Source organism: Hermetia illucens, chromosome 3, assembly GCF_905115235.1.
Source record: "Hermetia illucens chromosome 3, iHerIll2.2.curated.20191125, whole genome shotgun sequence".
In the NCBI taxonomy this organism is placed as follows: domain Eukaryota; kingdom Metazoa; phylum Arthropoda; class Insecta; order Diptera; family Stratiomyidae; genus Hermetia; species Hermetia illucens.
Window position 1 is genome coordinate 92,905,652 of NC_051851.1, and position 21,810 is coordinate 92,927,461.

Here is a 21,810-nt window from a genome sequence, read left to right on the forward strand (position 1 = left end):
GTAAAACTTGCGCACCTGATGTGGTTGCTCCCTGTACTTTTCGAGTTCACAAACTTGTTGTTTCTCCCAGGCTTCCTTTTTCCGTCTGTGAAGTCTTTTCTCGGCGCGGCGGAGTTCGTGATAAGTCTCTGCGCGTGCCCGCGTTCTTTGAGAATGCAACATTACTCGGTATGCGGCATTCTTCCGTTCTATTGCTAGCTTACATTCATCGTAAAACCAGCCGTTCCGACTCCTTTTCCGGCTGGGGCCCAAGTATGGTTGTGACCATGTCAATGATAACGTTCTTCAGTGGTTGTGAAGATCATTTGTTGATGCTTCATCTCCAGGTCCTCTGTTGACTGCGGTTATTGCAGCATCCATGTCCCTCTTATAGGTGTCGCGGAGGGCGGTGTTGTGGATGGCTTCATTGTTAACTCTCACCTGATTGTCAGAGGGGATTCTGGGTGGTGTAGTTATTCGAGCTCGGAACACCATGCCAACGAGATAGTGATCCGAGTCTATATTGGCCCCCTTATATGTTCTAACATTCACCAAGGTTGAAAGGTGGCGGCGTTCGATCAACACGTGGTCAATTTGATTGGAAGTGTTCCCATCTGGTGGGGCCCACGTATGTTTTTTGGACCGCTTTCCGCGCAAACCAGGTATTTCCAGCAACAATTTCGTGTGACGCTACTAATTGAATGATCCGCAGTCCGCTATCATTTGTATTTTGGTCTAAGCTATAGGAGCCAACGTATCGCCTGAATATGGCCTCCATTCCTACTTGGCTGTTGAAATCCCCAAGTATGATTTTGATATCATAGAAGGTATCCTTCTCCGAATCTGCAGTCTCCTCTGTAGGGGCGTGAACGTGAATGAGGCTTATATTTCTCAACTTGCATCGCGACTTTCTTATATATACCGTTTTAGGGTTGCAGTTTCATATCCTTCCATATTATTGCGAGATTTAATCTTAGGGACGACTTGTTCAATTGTATCCATCGTCAAGTTCTCTAGCTTGAGAAGATACTGAAGTATTTCCTCGTTGCTCAAGTTCCTGTCACCTGCTGCAATTGTACTATCGTTATCCCCATCGAGAGGTGGCCATTCCTCTCGATATCCCCGAATAAACCTCTCTTGGCCATCGGCAGAAGGCGAATTCTTCGTCCATCAAACAGAACTTCAATAAGAATAGCGTTATGGTCGCTATCGTAAGGAAGAGTCTGTAGTTTCCGTTGAGGATACCTAAAATTAAAGTTCAAGCGCGCGTCAGCAATGCACAAATCCAGATAGGAATTTGCCCTGGGCCAGGTTGGACTCTCTGACCCATATAATTCGCATTTATTCTCTACCTGGTATTGCTCTATCCAAGATTTGAGGAATACCCCTCTGGGATTGTTTGTGGTGTTTAGCCACGAGGTATGCTTAGCATTCAAGTCGCCAGCTATAATAAAATAATTATGCAGCCTGTTCTGTTCGAGTATCGTAAACCGAGAATGGAATTCCTCCCTGAACTTGGCTCGGTTGTTTCCCACTGCATAGACTGACAGAAAGTATAAATTCCCTCCTCTAGGCAGTCAAAAAACGGAACACAGGAGACTACGATACATTCAAAGGTTTCAAATTTAGGTCTGTTAATATGCCTGAAACGATAATGGCGACCCACAAGTATTCCGGTACCACCTCCCCCATCACAATTTCGTCTATCGTTCCTCACGAATTCAAAATTCTTGAATGTTATCGAATGCCTCGGGCTGTGGTGGGTTTCTGAAATCAAGACAATGTCAGGCTGTTGCCTGGCAGCGAAATCGAGGAGCTCCGCTTTTCGATGGATTCCTACGACAGAATTCACATTAATCGCGATGATCTGGAGACCATCCAGTGGTATCGCTGTGACTGCAGACCTAACAGCGGACATGCTGTTTGTGTAGATATTCTGTTAAACTGTTTATTTTTGTATTGTGTACGTGTAGCGTATGCTGCATGTTTTCACACATTGTTAGTATTTCATTGAGGATGGTGTTCATTCGCCACTTGCATCTGGTTGGGGCTTCTTAGCTCCCCCTTGTCTAACTACTTCTGCAAATGGGATCCCCGAGACGATTGGTGCCGAAGGGACGGTACCGTTCAACGCCGCTCACACCTTCGTCCTTTGGGCCGATCTTGACTCCTGCTGCCTTGTGACCTTAACGTTGCGGTATGCAGGACATCCACGGTACGAGGCCGGATGCCCTCCGCTTCCGCAGTTGACACAGAAAATTTTTCTCTTGCCCTCTGCTTCAGTCAGCGAACATTCGGCTGTGGTGTGGTCTTTTCTGCACTTTACACATCGTACCATAGCGCTAGCATCTTAGGCACTGGACTATTTCGCCCCTCTGCAGGCGCTCAAAACGAATGGCCTGGTAATTAAACGACCTGATGGCGATCAGATCGCTTCCCCGGCTCTCCGGGCTTATCTGCACGAGGAAGTGCAGCATTCGTTTTTCCAAAACGGATCTCCTCGTACTAAAGAATGACGCTGAGAGGAACTTGACCTCAGTTCCCGTCTGCCGGAGCATTTTGAGCACTTCCTCGGGCTCTTCCTCCGCATCCCAGCCTTTCAGAAGGAAGGTTTTCACCTTCTCTTCCTTTGGAGTGTAGGTGAAGTGAGGAGCCTTAACTCGCTCGAGGACCTCCCGTGCTTTTTTATAATCTGCTGTTTTGTTACATTTGGCTTGGACTTTCTCGCCCCGCTTCCATTAAGTAGAGTGGCTGAATCTCTACCACCCTTTCCCTCTTTTCTTTATTTGGGGTGCTAATTGCATCTCCAGTCGGACCATTTTTAAGGTTTTGTGTAAAACAAAACCTTATTAAAATCGATTCAATGTCTGTCTGTCTGTCTGTCTGTCACACGCACTTTTCTCCAAAACGGCTAAACCGATCCGAATGAAATTTGGTGGACGGATGGGAGCTATGAAATTCCACGCATACAGCGAGTGGCATAAATTTAGGTGGAGTTTAAAGGGGGGCTCCCCATACATGCATAGGGTGGATTCAAAATTTTTTTTCTCCGGATATAGTTGTGTAGGGTATCAAATCTCGATTTGTACTTTCCGAAACTGACATTAGTTTTGGCATAAATTGAAAAGTGCGTGAGTAAGGAGTCAAAATGTACCCATTTGAAGTGAGACAGGACTAATTTTCCAAACAAAATCAGGGTGGTGCGCCTGCATGAAATCTAGGCCTCAAAATATGTCCCATTTCGATATCTGCTCAAATAAACTTACTAATAGTATAATGTGTCCGGATAGCTGAGTGGTTAGAGCGCAAGGCTGTCGTACGGAAGGTCGGGGTTCAAATCTCACTGGTGGCAGTGGAATTTGCATCGTGATTTGACGTCGGATACCAGTCGACTCAGCTGTGAATGAGTACCTGAGTGAAATCAGGGTAATAATCTCGGGCGAGCGCAATGCTGACCACATTGCCTCCTAGTGTACCGTTACGGTCTTGAATGAAGTGCTCTAACACACTTCAAGGCCCTGATCCAATATGGATTGTTGCGCCAACGATTATTATTATTATTATTAATAGTATATTACCACTTTTTAGAAATTCGCTGAATAAACCTCTTAAATTCATCCTAGGACTTCATAGCATAGATGACAATATTTCGTAAATACATGCTAAATTTCGTGGAAATCTGGCAATTAACGCCAAAGTTATAGCAGTTCAAACTTACCAATTTCGCGCGAATTTACTGTTTCCAAAGCCATGCAAATCAGATGCTGACGTCATAATTACCCGGAATAATTGACATTCGCGTGAAATATTAAAGTCGCGTTTATGGAGAATCTATTTATCTGCAACCCTTTTTAATGTTTTGTGTAAAACACTAATGTGAAATCTAATCTTCGAGAGATGTCCCATTCCGGTATCTGCTCAAATAAATTTACTAATAGTATATTATCAACTGTTAGAAACTGACTAAAAAACTCCTTTTAAGTTCATCCTCACCGGCATAGAGGACAGTCTCGTGCATACACATGCCAAGTTCCATGAAAATCCAACTATCAGTGTCAAAGTTATAGAAGTTCGAACTTATCAATTTCGTGCTAATTAACAGCATCCTAAGCCATACAAATAAGATGCTGACATCATAATTAACGAGAATAGTTGAAATTCGAGTGACATATTAAAATTCCATTCAAGAAGAATCTAATTCTCCCTAGCCCTTTTTTATATTTGATGTTGGTTAAATTGATAGCATTTGCTAATAATATTAAACTCAGAGTGTGAAGTCTATGGGGTTGACCTTTATCAACACAGGGCTTTCCATCAGATGATTTATTTAAATCGCTTTCTAGAAAATAGAAGGCAATGGAATTTTTAGCTATATTACAGGGAGTTGTCGTGCACTCGACGCTTCTCTCATCTTTTTCTTTCTTTCTTCTTCAGCCTTCAGTTCAGAAGCAGGGTCGGCGCGTGGTAATCGGTTTCGTCATTTTATTTTATTAAATGCCTGATCAGGATGTAATCTCGAGACCTTTAAATCCCCATCCAGCGTATCAAGCCACGATTGTTTTGGGCTGCTTTTTGGTTGCTTACCATTGTTTTCGATGTTCTGACCAATATTGGTTGTTGAATTCTCGTTAGCGTAGATTACGTGACCACACCATCGAAAACGCCTCTCTTCCAGTTTTCCCACAGATTTCATACGTAATCAAAACGTGTCACGCCCCCAGTGCAATGCAACATCTTCGTCCCCATTAACGCAAGACGCCGTTCATTGTCCTTTATAGTCGGCCAACATTCAGAACTATAGAGAGCGGCAGACGGACGACATTGCAATGAATTTTAGATTTGGGACGTGCGCTGAAACGTCGATCACAAAGAACACCAGTTGGGGAATGCCACTTCATCCAGGTTGCATGAATGCGTGAAACAATTTCATTACGCAGCTCTCCATTGGTTGATAGCTTTGACTCGAGATATTTAAATCGCTGAGTTCTGGCAATGGCAGTAACCTGCCCTTCAAGATATTTAAATCGCTCAGATCTGGCAATGGCAGTAACCTGCCCAGAACTGAGCGATTTCAATATCTCGGGTCAATGCTATAAGCCAATGGAGAACTACGTTATGCTCCTCACATAAGGAAACACAAAACCTTTTATACCTGAAGCGTCAAGCTTCCGGTTTCCCGACTTGTTTAAATTATCAATCATACTTGCATTATTTTTTACATTAGTTAACATTTTTTCTTCAATTTTGTTTTTCTTTTTTAATTTTTTAGAAACATAGAACAAAAACTCACCAAGTTTTCCCTCTTCACTACTACAACTTGCCTGGTTAGCACCCTCTTCTGGGACATTTCCATCGCCACCGTTGTCGCTGTCTCTCGTATCGTCAGCTTTATTGTTTTCTATGTCCTCTCGGACAGATTCGCTGCCGAAAACTTGTTCTTCATCAAGGCAGCCCAGCTCCTCCATGGCTGCAGAAGTAGTCGAAGAAAGCTTCACTTTTTTCCTGGCTACCTTTGGAGACGGCGGCCCCGCCTCCCCAGCCATCAGCTGCTCCGTAAGCTTTCCACTTTTCTTAATCAATAATGTCATTTGATTTTTCAGATCTTCGAGAGAGGGGGGGTGGGGGGCTGGCCCACCACTCATCGTCAAGCCAATGAAAGAATTTTTCTCAAAATTTTTTGGGGAAAAGGAAGAGTAAGAGTAGATAACAAATCAAAAGTAAATAATAATAATAATAATCGTTGGCGCAACGATCCATATTGGATCAGGGCCTTAAAGTGTGTTAGAGCACTTCATTCAAGACAATGTGATCCGCATTGCGTTCGCCCTAGTTATCACCCTGATTTGACTCAGGTACTCATTCAGAGCTGAGTCGACTGGTATCCGACGTCAAATCACGATACAAATCCCACTGCCACCAGTGAGATTTGAACCGCGACCTTCCGTACGATAGCCTTGTGCCCTAACCACTCAGCTATTCGGACACAAAAGGAAATTAGTTTCAATTAAGTTTTAAATTATATATTATTAATAAAGTAATATAAATGTCTTTTTATATAATTGATAAAAGCTAATTTAATTTCAATTTTAAATTCTTTTTATTAATAATATTAATTTGTAGACACGTCCGTTCTCTACAAATGTCAGCATACTTCTCAGTCGTTAATTTCCTATTGTATTTACCCTTTTTGCCCCTTTTTGTTTAAAATTACTATTGTATACTCATTACATTAAAGGGGTCATCCCGAGTGAAGGCTGTTTTTTTCGCTTTTTTTCTCTAAAATTCTAAAATTTTTTATATGAATTTTGGTGTTTTTTACGGCTTCTTCAATGAATAAAAAAAATTACTAAATGAATCGCAATTATCCTAGTTTGCGGACCGTAGAAATATGGTCTGAATAAGTCTTGAAAATTTCAAAGCATTTCGTTGGATAGATTTTGGGCTATGTTGGCAGCCGATATTCAACATGCGGTTTCGAGAAAAAGGCACTTAAATTGTAGAATGTGATTTTTGCCCATAAAACGGTAACTGGCCATTAATCTGTTATACCTAATCCATAAACCTTAGGTTTTTTCAATTCTTGCCTTTTTAGGGAAGTCATTCGGACCGATAAATACGAGCTTTATTACGGCGATCGATATAAATCTGGCATGTGACTTATCACGTGTTTAACACTATAATTTCCAAACGACTCCGAATATCAAAAAAACAATTTGCCCATATGTTCTACACTATATCTAGATACAATCGATGTAAAATAAATTCGATTCCGCGGATCCGACGCACGGGATGACCCCCTTAAGATCAAAATTTGATCAACCAAGATTAATACTTTACTTTTACTTTATTACTGTATTTATAGTAAAAGAATCTTACACCGCACTATAGTTAAATTAAGCTAGCATTAAAATCATGAGAAATTGCAAACATTTGGGAGGAATTTGTGTTTTTAGTGCGTAAGATTTCATCAGTTTCAGTTAGTTCTGTAAAAGCAGAAGATATAACACAAAACGAAGCTGTAAACAAATCTAGAAAATTACAGTAGGAAAAAAATATATTTTCAATGCAAAACTATTTCATCTGCTACAGGGAGTCGTTTACAGAGAACCAGAAAAGATTTTATATTTATGCTGACTGCTTTGTATCTATTTTAGTTGTGGATGTGCATCTCTATTGACTGATCAAATTAAGTTGAAATCTTAAAAATGCTAAAAGCGAAGCATTTATCTGCACTTGAGATGAAACTAGTTCAAATTCATAAGACGCAGCCAAATTGATAACTTGCGGAGCTGCGTGTGTACGCACTTTGCTATGTTTCCTGCTCCCTTCGCATATTCCACTCCAAATGGCAGCAACTGCCAGTCCCCCACCGGCGACGAGCCGTCCCAAGCTCACTCATTTCACGACTATTACTAACCCAATTGGTACAACGCCCGTCCGAGTTTGTGTACAATCTCTCCAGCCGCGCTGTAAGCGTGCAGTCGTAAGGCAACAACAACATTGCGCGCTAAATTTCCTTAAATTTATAACGGTCATGTAAAGCTTTCGCTGGCAGCTGGCCGAGGCGCTCGTTCTCCCAAGCTCTCGGCGGCAGGCCAAGAAGACTTGGCGGTAGATGTTCTGACTCGGATTCGGAATCGGAACTTTGTGCGGGTGCTATATGGCCCGATTCGAGCCAGAAGCAGCGCCAGAACGGATCCGACTCGACTACAGAAGTAACCCGTGAAGCGTGAGTGAGTTGAGCTCGGGCTCGAGACTTACTGACGCGATTTTCCCAGTTTCCGTCGGGATCTCGCTGCGACACGTACCTCAGATACCCAGCACAGTTGGAGCACCGCCGCCACTGAACTTGGACTACTTCGTCGAGAAGAGACATAAACTGGAGCAGCTCCTTCCGTTCGAATCGCCTGCACCTGGTCTTGGTCCAGATGGTAGCCAGCATCCCTGCTTCCCGTCTGGCGGCTAGTAACGCTCGCCCGCTTCCTCGTTGACTTCTCCCAGATAGTGTGCGACTGGAGTGCCGTTGGTCCCATTCAGTGTCCGGAGGATTTATGTAACCTCAGTGAAGAGTGATAAGCAGGTCCGTTAAGTGCATCCTGCCGGAGCGCGGCTGTTTGAGTCAGTGCAACGTCCGCATCCTTGCTGCCAGTGAAGTTCGGAGCAATAGTTGTTCGCAGGGTGGTGAGAACTCCGCGTGTGCGTGCGGTGGTCGTGAAGTGTCGCGGAAATTGTGTCGAGCGTGGATAGTGCAGTGTGTTGCGGTCAAGTGGAAGCGGAAGCGGCCGCGAGGGCGCCCAGCCGCGGGCAGCGGCCCTGGCCCCGGGGACCCAATCTATCACCTCCGCTGTTGGATTAACGAGGTTCGCCCGGCTCCACAGATTCCGTAAGCACTTCAATACTTAATCTTTGCTGTTTGTTTTCGTTGCGTCTGGCGGTGGGACAATAACGCTCCATCGGAAGTTGGAGGCGATTCCGCTGCAGATCCCATCGCGGCTAAGCTCCAATGACCGTATCACTCGCACTAACGCCTCTCCTTGATGCCCTGGTATCGCTCGCATCGCCACCCGAATAATGGGCACTAGCGAGTAACTATTTGCAATTGGAAGTGCTGACACGGTCCTGTGATTATCCGGGGCGATAATCGCCTTAATTACACGAACGGCTTAATTAGAAGCGATGCACGGAGCCGTAGTCGCGCTGGAGTCACGGCTCTCCTGGGCTCTTAGTGCAGCTCAGGCTGCGAAGCGGTCCACGCGAGGGTGGCTGGGCGATGAGTGGATTGCATAACTGCATTCCGCCAGCCGTAGGTGCACTCGCATATGTGCACGGCGTGCAGGGGCGCGGGTGGAGCGGGTCAATTCCATTTTGCATTCGAACGAGCTTCGAGTGTGCATTTGCACACGGGAAGGATTACTGCAAGATGACACTGCACCGCGCTGTTGGTTCCGCTAATGAATATGGCTTTGAACTATCATTTGAGCGTGCCCTTGCAGTGGGCTCTACCGCCCGCAGCCGCTTGTCGTCGAGCTAATTAATGATATTACTTTTGTTATTATCGTGGACAATTGCTGTTTACGCGGGCCCCGCGTTCGGTGCCCCCAGAAACGGCCAAGTCAGCGCTTGCTCCTCCAAAAACGACTCCGCTCAACTCATCACATGGCCAGAGTCGTTGCTTTCATCGCCGCCGTCGTCGCCAGAGTGCTTAGAAGGCATAATTTTTCCCAATCAACCTCTAAGCCACGGAGAAATTGTCTGTACGTTGCTGGCGAATGGCTCCCAGAGTCGAACGGCCGCCTGCCTTATCGACTCCCGTTCTGGGGCCATCACTTTAATTTAGAATAAGAAATATCTCGAGTTCGTGAGATCTTTCCGTTCACTATCAGCCCGTGCTATTTTTCCAACTGAAGTAAGCGATTTCGCAAAAGGACTTGGCAAGGACGAAAGTGCCATTAGCATTTTGCTCTCGAATGCGAGTAGCTCCAAGAGTCCTCGAGGCCGTGAGCCTAGGACGGAGCTAGGGCAGAAAACTAGTAGACTAGAACCATGCAAGGCGGTAGACGGAAAACGTCTGCTGCGCGGGGATATCTGCTGGAAAACGCCCTGCTCCCACCCCGCTACCACAGGGCGACTATTTTGGTTTGCCTTCAGTTGTCCTGCAATAAAGTCAAGCTTGTCCCCCGGAATAAACTACGACGACTGCAATGTTTGGTTTCAACTTTAGAGGCTACGCTACATCGACCGCCTGCTCCGATTATCTGCGGACGAACTTGTAAACGGGAACTCATCCTGCGAGCCGAGGAGGTTGGCAAGTTCCTACACGCATGGTTCTGTGTCAGATATCAAACATGTAATTGATATAGTCAATCGTTCTCCATTGCTTTAAAGGCCCCAACCTCTGATTCCTTCGGAATGTGGCCGGGCTGCTTAGTATTTCGGATCAGGCAGAGTGTGTAAGCCGAAACCGACGGAGGAGGCCTATTGAAAAATTCAAGCGAAAAACATAATGGAAGGAGGCAGGAATCTTTTCATATGAGCGAAAGCATTTTTTCACGTCTCAATGGCTTGGAATCACATTTATAAATAAAAATGTATGTAACTGTGTGTCTTTTGAAAAATTAGAACGGATCAAAGAACCACTGCCAGCTATTTATATGCAATTCAAAAGTTGGAGAGCTTTCAGGCTGGATGTGTCTTTTTAGAGGGTTTCCAGCCATGAGATGAATTTATTCAGTTGGATTCGAAGCGAAGAAACGTTTGTAAGGGTCCATTCAGACGCAACTGTATAGGATAATCTAGAGGTTTTCAGGAGGCTTTATTCGATTGTTTCCTATTGGAAACGGCTCGCCTGAAATGGGATTTCGGTAGTTATTCGGGTCAGCGAAATGAACAAAAGTCCGCCCTGACATATGAAATATACTTTTATGAACCACTTCAATGGGGAATTGTGAGGAGTTTAACTTGGTGTCTCCCAGAATATCGTGGAATTGGTTGGATCTTCGTAGCATCAATTTTTTATACGGATGTCTGTCTGTTGCGCGGGTAGCCTTGAATTTACTCTGTGGCATTTGGTGGAAATACCATTTTGAGGGTTCTTCTTATTCTGTGAGATGTATATTTCCATAAAAGCCCAAGATTGGCCATATAGGATGTTGAATTCATCCTTGTTGCAGGTTTTTTTCTGCTCAATAGTGGAAGGGCAATACTAAGTGTCACTGTGCGAGCAGCCATTGGACATAGCCATTTGTCGTGACTTTGCTCATGGTTAACAAAGTAAGTCAACTGACTATATATGGTGTTAGCAGCATCAAACGAAATGAATGAGATCCTAAGGAACGTTCTGATTTCTAGTCAAAATAGCTGGTATTTTTTCAGATCGATGATAACTCTTATTCACACCGAATAAAAGCAACATCGTTTATGGGGTTCTCATCCTGGTATTCACCCAGACAATCTGTTAATATTCTGACGCCGTCGCCAGCTTATTGGAAATTGCATAGTTTTTACTTGTCCACAACCCCTGCTACTTTTTCAACCGTCGGTACTTCGAGATGCCGTCAATATGAACATTCTCCTGAGTAGTCTTGATTTTGCATCCTGCACATATTTTTGATATTTAAGATCAAAATACTTTTGAATTTCCTGGAGATTCCGATTCATTTAATGTGGTTGACCCATTGTTCCTCTCATTGTTTGCCATTGGCCTCCTGAAGTCTTCGTCTCTCTTCTATTGTTTCCAGAATCGAGCAGCGTGTAACTAACGTTATCAACTGAGTTCTCCCATCTGTTTCCGGGCTTTCTAGGTAGTCGATTACCTTCTTCTTTGATTAGACACCTGGAAACTGGAGCTTTCAAATCTTAATATGGATGGTGGTCGTAGAAAGAAAATTCTGAACCGAAATGAAAAGCAAAACAAGGTTTATGTGCTTCTTATATAAAGACATTTGAGTGTACATTTGCCACATTAGTACGTAGCACGAAATATATGCGTATATTATGTGAGAGTACCCGCTTTCGGGTGATATTGACATTCATAGTCAACAAGCAACAACTTTAACCTCTTATAAGTTAATTAGTAATAGTGCAATTTCAACCAAGGTAGGAGCATGCTCTATGCTATAGCCTACATTTGATGCCCCACATTACTATATTTGGTGAAATAAATGTACACCCCCATTTGCATGTATGTTTACCCCCCTTAAATTCAACGTAAAAGGATATAAGTCACTGTATGTGTGAGCGTTCACAGTTCCCACCTTTTTACCAACTTTGGTGTCAATCGCTGTAACCGTCTCCGAGAAAAATGAGTGTGACGGACAGACAGACAGACAAATAGACGGAAAGACAGACAGGCAGCAAACCGATTTTAATAAGGTTTTTCTTTTACACAAAACCTTAGAAACGGAGCCCGCAGTGAAAATTATACGGATCTGAGGTGAAAATTATTCGGGTTTTTTATTATCCCTTTTTAAGGTTTTGTGTAAAACAAAATCATCGAAGAAGATCCTCGCTTCCTCAACTGATCCAACACCACAGATTTTGTCTCCTTTGTGACTGAGGTTTGCTTCCGGCGAGCCTTTTTCTCCCGTTTTCTAGAGGAAACATGCATTACGTTCTTCTCATGGCGAGAGCTGCTGTACTCATCTTACTGGGTGACCGCGCTGTGAACTGAAATGGAGAGCAGGTCTTCAAGAGATTTTTCCTTTTTTTCGGGTATCGTGGAGTATCGTAAGCATTACCGCCAGGGAAAGTTGTTGGTTTCTTGCTAGTCTAGCGTCTCAAAGCTGCTATTGCTGGCCTAAGCTCTATTCAGCAAACTCCACAGTAGGGTGATGGTTGGATACTGTCTGCCCCTATTGGAGCTTATGCCACCAAACTTTCAATTTGAATATCTTTTTAAACATTTTATATAAAGGACGGTTGCGCTAAAACTGCTTAGCTGCCTGCCGGTTTATCAATCAGCTTGTCTATAATTTGCATTTTATGTAGGAATGCTGACATCTCATTGCAATGTAAGTTGATAATGCCACGTACCCAGTAAATTACATGATTTTGTGTTGTCCACTTTTGATTCCAGATTGCAGGGCCTCGGTCGTCTCATGGCCTGTTTAAATACACTCTACAATTTTGATGACCAAGAAAAAATCTATCGGAGTAAAATTTGGATTGCGTGGCGGTCAAAGGATGGTCGTGTTTTTGGAAATTAACTGATTAGGAAACTGCTCTTTCAACTGGTTTAAATTTTAGATAGCAATATGCATGTCTAGGTAGTGACTTGCCCAGAACTGAGCCATTTAAATATCTTGGGTCAATGCTATCAGCCAATGGAGAACTACGTTATGGTATTACTTCACGCATTAACGCAACCTGGTTAAAGTCACGCTCCACAACTGGTGCTCTTTGTGATCGAAGTATCAACGAACGCCTGAAATGTAAAATTTACTGCAATATCGTCCATCCTGGCGCCCTCTATGGCTCTGAGTGTTGGCCAACCATAAAAGACAATGAACGGCGTCTTGCAGTAATGGAGACGAAGATGTTGTGTTCGACTAGTCGCGTGACACATTTTGATCACATCCGGAATGAGGATATCCACGATCGATATGGGGTTGCACCGATCATGGAAAAATTGCGAGAGAGGCGTCTTCGATGGTATGGTTACGTAATTCGCGCTAACGAGAATTAACTTAGCGCCCATATTGGTCTGAACATCGAAGTTGAAGGTAAGCAACCAAAAGGCCAGCCGAAACAACGGTGGCTTGACACGCTGGATGGGGATTTAAAAGCCCCGAGATTGCATCCCGCTCAAGCATTTGATAAAATAAAATGGCGGAACCGATCACGACGAGCCGCTTTTGAACAGGATAAAGGCTGAAGAAAAAGAAGAAGATGCATGTCTCGGTAGCGACTACCGTCAACGGTGACGTTCAAACTGCCCTCTTCGAGGCGCTTTGGCTCGATGTTCACCTTGACCGACACCGAACACTGCATGGTGATGCCAGGAGAATGTAGAAATGTATCATGCGTTTTAAATAGCGTAGTACTGAAAGTTTTGTCTATTGGCATTCCCGTGTAAGTCGAAATGAACATAATCACTGAAAAAAACATCTTTCAAATCGATGCAGTTTTCGTCAATCATGTCTAATCACCATCCAGTGTATCAAACCACCGTTGTTGCTGCCGCTTACCATCGGTTTCGACATTTTCGCAAGCGAATTCTCCTTATTCGAATTACATGGCAGTATACACCCAAGATTCTCGTAATTTGTCCATGGTCGGTGCGGTCACATATTGATCGCGGATATCCTAATTTCGGATGTATTCAAAGCCTGTCACGCTACTAGTCCAACGCAACATTTGGTTCAACATCTTCTTCTCCATTATCGTAAGACGCCGTTCACAGTCTTTTATAGTCAGCCAACACTCGGAATCATACAGGGAGACGTTCGTTGATACAATTTCATAACGTAGTTCTCCAGCTGATAGCTTTGACTATTTAAATCGTTTTAGGCAGGTCACTGTCATTGACAGTGAAGTGCCTGTTTGATGAAGATCGGTCATCACAAATTCAGTTGTATTCAGATTCAATGTCGCAAGGTATGGCGTGAGGCGACCATTCCATTTTCGAACAAGATGCTCGAGATCATTATCTCCATAAAGCAGTGTATAGGGCGCTGAACATTAAATGTTTCGTATGACAGTGTCTATAACAACAACAAGTAGGAGCGGTGAGACGGCGTTTCCTTAATGAAAACCGGCAGAGAGACCAAGCGGTTTTGATACACTCGCAACATTTCGAACTTTACTTTTCGAGTCGTGGTAGAGCAATTGAACCCAGCGCACGAGATCTACTGGCACTAAGTGTTCTCGTAGAGCGTACCAGATGAGTACAGGGGACTCAGTCAAATGCATGCTCCAGATGCAAAAATGTAATATAAAGAGGGCAATATTTTTCACGGTATTCCTCCATGAGTTACCGCGCAGTATGTATTGCGTCAGTAGTTCCGCGGGTCTTGGGAAATCCAGCTTGATTCACGGTTATTTCAATGATTTCGCGAATACGGTTTGAAGAATGCGTTCAAAACTCGTCATAATATGGTGGAATTACTTCAAATGTACATTGGCAATGGTTGCGGAAGTGGAGGATGAGCCAATTCTTCCGTTGAAATCTGCTCGAAATATTCTCGTCATCTGTCCCTCGCGGCCCAACGGTCGGTAAGCAACGTACCGTCTTTCTCATTAACGGAACAGAAGTGTTGATATCCTGTGTGCGTTAGTGTCGGCTTTTGGCAAGTCGATACAGATCTCTCATAACATACCGCGTGTTCAGTTTATCGTCAAGACCTTTTTAACGGATGACTCGAGTGGCAGCGGTCGTTCTCTTTGCTTTCCCGTTAGCGTTCTTGTAAATCTGCCAATTGGTCAGCGTTTTATCACTCAGAGACTTATGGTAGAGACGTTTCTTTTCATGGACCTTTATTTCAATATCGTCAGTTCAAAGTCAAGTATCTCGGTTGATGAATCGCTTACCTGGCTTGGTGACGCTGAGGGTTGCATAGGTTGCTTTCTGAATCGTGCCTTTAATCTGGTTTCACCCTTTGTGGTTGGTAATCTCGTAGTCAGTGACGGTGGTAAAATCTTGGTGTCTTATGAGAATATAGTCGATTCGCATTTCATTGTTCCCACTGTAAAATGTACGAAGATGAAACAATCGTTTGATGAATCATATATTCATAATTACAAGGTGAAGGGCGTTCTCATTGCGCACTCGAAACCTTTTCCCCCATGGCACCTGTTGTTGTCTGCTTTTCATCCACATGACCATTAAAGTCATATATAGTCATCAGCGGGCACATTACAGGTGTTTGTATTGAGAAGTTGCCAGAAGGCATCCTTCTCGTCATCAAATCAACCTGTTTCTGGTGCGTATGCGGTGAAGAAATGAATAATGCAATCAGCTGATTATCAAATCGTTCGATTTCTCTAATGGCATCACGGGACTCCTCAATGCTAACACCGTGTTGTTCGTATCAGACCATCGGGTTTCTTATAAAGCGCAGATATCAATGCGCCTTTTCAGATGGGCTCTTGCGAGTTCCTCGATCTTTCCAGTGAGGGTGCCAATATTTAGTGTGCAGACATGTATTGGATTTGCTCGGACTAATTTACTTACGTCATGACGCAGTGCCTGCGTCAAGAACCTTTGGTCATTTCTTGACAGGATCGGAGCTTGTGCACTTAAGTGAACGGCCTAGCATTTTTCCGAGGCTTATGACTCAACACGATCATTTTGTTTTTAACGACATTGGATGCATTTACTGGGTTGGCCTACCATGGGACCTATCACTAAAAGAGATCGGGTAGGATTTAGCATAGTGGAATAACTCCAACTATACTTTTTTTTCTCTCTTTTCCTTATCTCAATACATTATTTTAGTTTTACTGAGGATGGTACAAAATACGTTGCCTCAAACCCCCCTCAATTAACTGAGCTTGGGGCGGGCATGCTATATAAATAGCTTAGCGGGGTTGAATTTTGATCAATCATAGCCAAGTCCTCGATAGGAGTATTGGATGTGAAGACAAATTTCTGTATGTGCATTCCGTGTTTCCGCCGACGATAGTACCAAACTTGAAGTTATTCAATGCGTCAATATCATGTATGTTCGTTGTTTTGACCAAAATCTGGTAGCCCAGGTGCCTTAACAGTGACATCAAGTCGGGGTTATTACGCGTCAATATACGTGGAAAGTACCCGCTCTTTTTACTCGAATATTGTAAGGCATCGTCAATGTCTGCTACATTCTAATCCGTAGTCATTAATAAATGGTTTCAATACAGGTGTGTGCTGGGTCCACCATCTTCATTATAGCAACGCCATTGGAATTGACAAATGTAACATTAACTCCTTTCTTTGAAAGGCCTTCCTCCCAAATGTTGAATTTTTCTTTAACATCAGGTGTATTGGGTCGGGTATCATATGGTGGGAAGCTCCTATTCACTACATTTACGGTAGTCTTTAGCTCCATAAAATTATATGGTTATTAGAGACATTTATTTCGACTATGGCGCATATACCACGTCTGCACACGGCCTCTGGTTGTTGAAAATGTATTTCAACTACTCAGGAGCTATGCTCTTTATAGGTAATTCTATGGCACGCGGGGATGTTGTTTGAAGGACAGTACACTCATCTCACACTGGGCCAGTGGGTCAACAAAGAAATTATGACTGTTATTTTCTTTTTAAAATTAACATGTTCTTAGGCTTCTGATCCATCTTCTGTTTTTGTGGGAGTTTTAATTGTTGTGAGATAAGAAAACCTTTAAACTTCCCTTATTATACCCTTAGTTGAATTACTTAAATCTACATAATAATTGTCCTGATTTGCGAATAATTGCAAGCGGGTTCTTTTACATTTTTTCAATTCTAATCCAACATTGAAGGTTACTCGTCTTGTGATGAATACACATATCGATGGCATTTTCAATTATTCTTCGTTCGCAGTTATTTGTGATGTGATAAGACAGCATATAATCGATCCGGTGTAAATCAATTAGATTCTTAGATTGGTCGGATCGAGGTGTTTGGAGCCAGAATGTTTTAGGGGCTCCTGGTACTGGACAACTTGCTATGTTTCCTGGAGGACACAGAAGGCGCAGGATCTAGCAGCAATAATTATCGACAAGTTTGAAATCCAGCTAGTGCATATTTAGGAATTCATCTCGATTCATTACATTGAGAGACACTAACATAAAATCTGTGAATTGGTGCTAGATAACTACGATTAGGTAAGCCTATGGGGCTTCCACCATCATGAGTTTAATAAATGCAGACCAAGAAACTGTATACAGGAGGAGCAAATCCAGTGGCAAAGGGCACGCAATGTTATTGTGTATCTTTGAGGTAAGGACGAGGTAGCTATTTAGCCGTGACCCATGTGGCCATCGTATTGGTGTGTCAGTGTGTCGATGGCCCTTAGATGGTTTTCTTGTGTGTTTCCTCATCTCACATAACAAGCCATAAGCAGCTGCGCAATGCCACATGCTGGAAATGTTGGTACTTGCAACCACGTGAGCACATACCAATGCACTGCATTACATATACGACATCAACATCAATGCGGAGTTTTTCTCATGCATTTACCGCCGACGGTCGAACATGCGTAGTTACCTTTCCCCATTAAAAATTTCGAAGAATGTGTATGTGTGCTGTCAACTGACACTCAGCGAGTAGCTAGTCCCATTGGTTATCTTGAGGTCAATGCGTAATCTCTCCCACTTGTACCGACCGTTGTTAGTGATTTTTCGAGCAAAATCCCAGGCCAAACAGCTTACGGTGGCTTCAGTATCAATGAATCCTGAAATACGTTGACGTATGATTGTGAGTTCCGCACAAAGCTGGTGAGAACGGCATAGTAGTAAGGATGACGTTCATTAGTTGCCGTTAACACTAACGTAGACGAACTTTGGAGAACTTAGGTTTTCGCACCGTCGGCTCTGTTACTTCGGAAATTCCCTGGCGGCTTGGCATTGACAAACTAAACTAAATTATATTTCTGTGGATGCCGAGGCACTCGATCATTGCTAGCAACGAGGCGCCTAACAGATTAGCTCACCAAGGTTCTGGCCCGACAATAATAGAGCCATATGCGACTTTTGCATCAAATCATTCGCTGTTGAGTCAGCTTTGAAAGGTGACGTTGGAAAGGTTCGGGTAATCGAATAGTGCAAATTGAGTTCCTGCCACCAGGCAGATGTGAAACATGGGACACTAACTATTAACTAACTAACATGCAATAAATGCTATCTGTGGCTATCATACCAAGCTTCGCAGAGCATAATGTTATATTGCGAACTATTCTGTGAACGAATCACGTTTACATATGCATGACCAGGTGATGCCCTTAAGCATAACATCCTAAAAGATATAATTTTACACAAAATTAAATAGCATTGTCAGCAAATTACTCCAAAATAATGCTCCCAAAATTGATCATCGCCATTGGAGACTTGCGAAAAATGATTGACAAATTTCTACTTATTCTAATGCAACATATGTGATCAATAGACTACCGCAAAATATTCAGCTTGGTAAATGGTATTTTTGGCTTTTCGTGGCAGGAAACTGTTTAATAATTAGCAATTTATCTTGAACGTTTGAAAAAAAAACAGCAAATGTGTTCTCTACAAGTAGCACGTAAATTCAATTGCGCCGATCTAACTTTCTTGGGTTTTTGCTCTGTTTAAGGATTCTTGTGAAACAAAACATTTAAAGTCGATTCAATCTCTGTCTTCCTATCTGTCAGACCCAATTTAATTGAAAACTGTTAAATCGATTATCACGAACTTTGTTGGAGTAGTAGTAATCTGTGAAAGCCTTCATATACAGCGAGTGCCACGATTTTCTGTTAGTCGAAAATGAAAGCAAGTTTCTCAAATCCATAAAGGGAAGTTATATTTGTTTGTTTAGCCTAATGGGCTATTAAATCCAGGGGCTCACTTAGTACATATATGCTCCATACAGTGCAACAGGTCTTTTTCACAGAACGTATCCAACAAACAATCTCTAAATAGATTTTGATGGCATACTTTTATGATAGATCATCCACTCATCATCCACTCAGGAAAAGGCCAATTACTTAAAGAACTTATTCTCAGAAAATATCCAACTGAAAGACCTGGAAAAATTTGTAGCGGTCCATGTGCGTGACACATAGTTCTCAAAATACTCTCCGTCATAATATCTGCATAAAGAGGGTAATTATGGTATATTATTGCCGCTTGTAAATTTACTGCGAACTCCTTTGAAGTTTGAAGATAATACGGAGCAATATACTGGGAAATTTGGTGGAAATCCTACTGTTATTAACGAAATATACTAGATAAAATTGTCTCTTTTGCGACAAATTACTGCTCCCTAAGAAATGAAATGTCAGTATCACATCATATTAAACGCATATACACTACTAGCTACTTATAAATGAGACTAAAATATTTTTACATAAAAAATCCACAAAACCTTTCATACTTGATGCGACGAGCTTTCAAAACGCTGAAAAGTTCGAAACCTACGATTATAGGCACTCATACTCATTAAAATCATCCTTCTTCTTCACCTAGCTAGCGGGACTGTCATTGTGGTATAACTTTCCGTGGCAGGATCAGTTATCAATTGTGGATCATTTTGATATTCATTATAGTTCTTAGAACTTTTCTTTCCTCAGAACACTGTCTATCACCTTTACAAACTTCCAATGTCTCCCAAATTATTTTTGAAGCACAGCACCACTTTCCTCCTCCAACCTGCCGCGGCATATCTCGGACATTCGAAAGCAACACGCTTTACATTCTCCGCAATCATTTCACATGTCGGGCAGTGAACCATGCCTGAAGCGATAAGAGTATGCCGCATATCTTCCACGTCTGCTTATTTATTGGGAGCATCCAATTTCATCAAATGTGTATATGGTTGACATTGTCCTTTAAATGGGTCACAGTGCATCTTAGGTGTTCGGAGAGCTTCCCGACAACGTTATACTAGTCCTCTACTGTTCTGCGCCAGTGGTTTCGGGGTGACCTACTCACCGGCTACTCTGGGATAGTGGATTGGAATAACATTTTGATGTTATTCCAATTCACTATCGCAGAGTTGTGTGTTGTGTGTCTAATAACATCAAAGACAGTGTCACCGTTGCAGTGGGCAGAAACTCTACCAAGCCAGAGAGATTGAAAACCCCAGACAATGTTCTGCCTGTTAATACAGATAGAAAGGATGCGATTAGCAGTCAGACTGAGAAAGTTAGTTTTGTTGGTGTTTATCTTCAATCCGACTCTGCTTGTCTCTTTCTCGAAATCTAAATCCACTTGGCCAGCAATTCGATGTCATTATCGTAGTCAAAGTGTTTGATTGATGCATTTGATGTTCTCTAGGCAAGGCAGCATGAAATCTTATTGGCGATAGAATTTAACCTTGTCGGGTTGCCAGATTTTGAAACTCATACGCCAAAATTTTACTAAAGAATTGACTAAAGCTTTAATTATTTTGCCACTCATCGCAGTATTAAGGGCAGTCTTCACATCGTGAATTACCATCGGGTAAGGTTGGCTATCTCATTTTGATGCCTCCGCTACTTTCCTTACTGTTCTGTTTGCAGTCATATTTTCTCTGAGAGACCCCCTTCATTTGTCAGATAGGCTTAGGTCTATTTTAAAAAGCCTGTACAAAGAATTTTCAGTTGACATTTAAAAGGAACGTATGCCTATAGGACGGAGGATTGTCCAGAGGTTTATTTGGTTTTGGGACTAATCCACCGTGCGGTCAAAAATAGTTTCTTCGAGCTTTTCGTAAGTGTTAAATGTAAATTTCCCTGGGTACACAACCCAGTATCGCAGTTTTCTTGGAGGTAGTCTGATAGGTTTAATGTTTTTGTTGGCAAGGAAACATACTACGAGCATATGATGTACTCCATGGCCGCTTTAATATATGGTGCGGTTAATCTTCGCCAGAAAACTGATCCATATCCAGCGCATCTCTCGTAACGCCTTATGCCAATTAGCTTTATATTGGGGCAGGGTATCAAGTAGTCGCTGCGCAGTTTTTGAACTGTACAGGACCCACACATTCCATGCGCAAATAGTTTTCAAGTTTCCATCACTGGGTTCGTTGTTGTAAAATTTGTTCAGCCCAAGGTCTTTTCATGGTTTCGTTCCCGTTTTCAACAAAGGGTTATCAGCCGTACCCAACCCCCAAACTGGAGGACCAGTTGTTATAATTAATCCCGTTTTAGGCGCAGGACACTCGCCTTCATCCTTCTCCGCCTGCAGTTTTTCATTAAGAAAGAACTCCCAGCGATTACCATGCAGAGATGAAGAGAGAGTCTGGTAGTGGAGATGTTGGAGTTAGTTAAGCAGGGTTTCCCAGATTATGCTCCATCGAGTGTACCAGCCCCTGTCTCGTCCTGGGACCTATACTACTCTTCGAACTTAATGCTTCTAGCCAGTTTCTAAAAAATATAGTAATATGATACTATCTCTATTTAAACATGTATCGGCATGGAGCCTACTTTGAAGCCTAGACACTGTACAGTGACAGTTTCCTAATTTTTTCCTGATTTTATGGTTGAGTAGTTTCTGAGAAAAGGTCTGTGAAAGAAATTCAGCCCCCGCACATCAAATCAAATGTGTGCTCTGAAAAGTGCACTGATCGAAACATTTCGTTTAATAGCCCATGTGAGTATATTCAGCAAAAACAATTTTATAGCCCCGTTTGCATGTATGGGGACTCACTTTCGTTAAAATCAATATGACACAAAGCATATGAAGAGATTCACGG

The 21,810-nt window shown here is 42.7% G+C and overlaps 1 protein-coding gene across 4 annotated transcripts in view; it reads left to right on the forward strand.

Moving 5' to 3' along the window:
* The first annotated feature begins 7,599 nt into the window (after positions 1-7,599).
* Positions 7,600-21,810, forward strand: part of LOC119651335 (octopamine receptor beta-2R) — a 410,560-nt gene continuing 396,349 nt past the window's right edge. For 2 of the 4 annotated variants that reach the window (XM_038054883.1, XM_038054882.1), the window contains exon 1: positions 7,600-8,362. The gene's annotated coding sequence lies outside the window, so the exon portion shown is untranslated. The remainder of the gene's footprint in view (positions 8,363-21,810) is intronic. The other 2 variants (XM_038054881.1, XM_038054884.1) reach the window with 1 other exon arrangement.